General features: G+C 36.7%; 1 pseudogene; it reads left to right on the plus strand.

The window, feature by feature from the left end:
- The first annotated feature begins 2,078 nt into the window (after positions 1-2,078).
- LOC105295535 overlaps positions 2,079-3,421 on the plus strand; it is a 1,824-nt pseudogene continuing 481 nt past the window's right edge.

Genomic DNA, 3,421 nt, shown 5'->3' on the forward strand with positions numbered 1-3,421 from the left:
CAAAATATAAAGAATTTTATTGCACTCCTCCAATTGTGTGAGAGGAGAAATATGTCTGAGTATAAACTTATGCTTTGAGATACAAAGATCTTCTTATTTGGCAAAAGAGTTTTCCATAATGAACAATAGCTTTTGTATGCTGGATTCTAGTTTCTGACTTACTTAGTTTATGCAGGCACTAGTTGTGCTAATGGTGCTTTTCAAATAATGAGACACTTTCCTACAGAGCGAAGATCAAGAATTCCCACACAAACGACCTGTACATGCATTTTCACTTCATTATTCTAATAACAAAATACACATTTTAATACATGTGAGGCAAAAATGTATCTAATTATGACCTGTTAGGCATATTTAATTTTTTTTTTTTTACCAAGCTATGTCAGATAGAAGAATTTTCTTTAAAGCAACAACAGGCTAGACTATCAACAACAAAATAACTATATTTCATATATATGATAAAATAAGGAGAAGAGACACAATATTTGTTAAATATTTAATATGGGCCAGTTGACTTATGATTTCTGGTCCAACATGTAAAGACCTTGGAAGTTATCACTCTCATTCAGATATAAAAAGTGCTGGGAAAACTGAATATCAACAACTCTTCTTAGATACATTAGACAATTGAGGTCAGAGGTCTAACTGCTACCGTGAAAACGAACAGGCAGGAACAGCGAATCACACTTACCCGAAACAAGCTCAGAAACAGATTATCACACCCAAAGCCCATACCAGTGGGAGGACTTCATAATTGATGAATTGCTGCAGACATAGTGAGAATTAAAAATGCAGAGTTGGCTCATTCTTGGTGGGAGGTGGGCCCACACTCAGTTGCCCTATCAGGTTCCAACCGTGAAAATTTGAGAAAAAATTACCTCATGCTTCCAGCAGGGGGAGGGGAAAGTAACCAATCTGAAATATTTCCAGAGCTCTCTTTTGTCAACAAGGTCTGGCCTGAAGGAAACTATCTTACCAGAGCATAAGTGAATGTGATTTTATTAGAGCTTATCCAACTGGGGGGAAAAGAAGTACCCAACTCAAGCATTCCCTAGCCTTTGATATAAGAAAAGAGAAATGCTCAACTCAGATTCACTAAAAGAATAAGATCTAATCATGGGACTATGGATCATGTTCCCTCTCCCCTGCCTTACCACCATATCAACAGGTCTCCTGTATAATAAAACTAAAGAACTTCAAACCTCAGATCCTATTTAAAGCGTCTCTAAGAAAACTCCAAACCACAGGAAGGCAAAAACATGAACACTAAAGTAAGTTTTAGCCTCAGAACTACAGCTACAGCAAACATAAATATAACCTAAGCCCTAGACAGAAAAACATAAAACCTCACACTGAAAGCCTATCTACCTCAGTTCCTTTTTAGCTGATAGTCGTGTCTGGCTTTCTACAAAAATTGCAAGTTATGGTCAAACAAACAAACAAATAAAACAATAACAAAAAACACACTCTGTAGAGGAAAAGCAAGCAATCAGAACCAAAACCTGATATAGCAGAGAGTTTGAAATGATCACACTAGATATTTGAGATAACTATGATTAATATGCTAAGGGCTCTACTAGAAAAAAAATGGACTACATGCAGGGACAGGTAGGTAATGTATGCAACCAGAGAGATGGAAATTCTAAAAGAGAATCCAAAAGAAATGCTAGAGATCAAAAGATTGTACTAGAAATGAAGAAAGCCTTTGATGAACTCATTATTAGATTGGAGACTAATAAAAAAACAGGTGCTTGAAGATATGTCATCAGGAACCTCCAAAACTGAAATGCAAAGAAAAAAAAAAAAAGATGGAATAGAATATCCAATAACTATGAGATAACATGTGTATAGTGGTAATCCAGAAAGAGAAGACATTTTTGAAATAGTAATGGCTGAGAATTGTTTTAAATTACCTACAGATACCAAATCACAGATAGAGGAAGTTCAGCAAACATCAAGCAGGTTAAATACCAAAAACCCTATACCTAAGCATGTCATATTCAAACTTTAAAAAAAATCAAAGACAAAGAGACAATCTTAAAGGGCCCCTCCCGCACTGGGGCTGGTAGGAGATTACCATGTCGGTTACTCAGGGCTCCGACAGTGGTGCCACCCAGCCCTCCTCCACCAGCTTCTCCCCGACAGCAGTGGAGCTGTTAAAGGACATTCTTTTTGAACTGTTGTCAATAAATTTGGAATGATACTGTATATTTTCATCTAAAGGAAAATTGCCTATACCTTGAATAAAGATTGCTGCAGTGAACAACTTCAGAATATATTCACAGTGTCATCAAACAGGAGTCAGAATCCCCATTGACTGAGGCAGATCCACCTTGACCAGATCTGAAACGACCTCAGAGGTGGAATTCAACATGTGCAACTAGACAAAGTATGGCAAAATCCAAATACACAGAACTCTATGCTCACATTTATAACTACTGCATGAGTGTTCACAAGTCAAAACAAGCCTGAGGGGCTGGCATCCCTCTTTCTAAATTTAAAAGGGGAGCTCAGTTTGTTGGCTTGGACTTATACAAACAACTTAAAGAATTTTTGAAGAATTATGTGACAAATCTTCTTAAGGATAAAGAAGATTTGATGGATGAGAATGCACTGAAGTTCTATATTCAACAGTGAAGGATTACCGATTTTCAAGCAAAGCGCTGAATGGAATTTGTAACCTCAATAGACATTGGTTTGACCATGAATATGATGAAGAATGGAAAGGAATAAATGAAATCTATTCTCTTGCACTGGTGACTTAGAGAGATTGTCTTATTCAGGACACTGAATAAACAGGTAACAAATGCTGCTTTAAAACCGATTTAAAAAGAAATGGTGAAACCATAAACACAAAACTGATTAGTGGAGTCGCACATTCTTATGTGGAATTGGGGCTGAAGGAAGATGATGTATTTGCAAAGGGCCCTACGTTAACAGAGTATAAAGAATCCTTGGAGTCTTAATTTTTGGCTGATGCAGAGACTTTTTATGCCAGTGAGAGTACTAAATTTTTGCAGCAGAATCCAGTTACTGAATATATGAAAAAGGTAGAGGCTTGTCTGCTTGAGTAACAGAGAAGAATGCAGGTCTATTTTCACTAAAACACCCAACACTAACTAACAAGGAAGTGTAAGCAGTGCTCATTGAGAAGCATTTGGAAATTTTCCACACAGAATTTCAGAACTTATTGAATGTTGACAAAAATGAAGATTTGGGTCACATGTGTAATCTTGTGTCTAGAATCCAGTATGGCTTAGGAGAATTGAAAAAACAACACATTTATAATCAGGATTTTTTAGCAATTGAAAAGTATGGAGAAGCTGCTTTAAATTACCCCAAAATGTATGTACAGACAGTATTGGATGTTCATAAAAAATACAACACCCTGGTCACGTCTGGGTTCCACAACGCTGCGGGC

This window comes from Pteropus vampyrus, unplaced genomic scaffold (genome assembly GCF_000151845.1).
Source record: "Pteropus vampyrus isolate Shadow unplaced genomic scaffold, Pvam_2.0 Scaffold107, whole genome shotgun sequence".
NCBI classification, from domain to species: domain Eukaryota; kingdom Metazoa; phylum Chordata; class Mammalia; order Chiroptera; family Pteropodidae; genus Pteropus; species Pteropus vampyrus.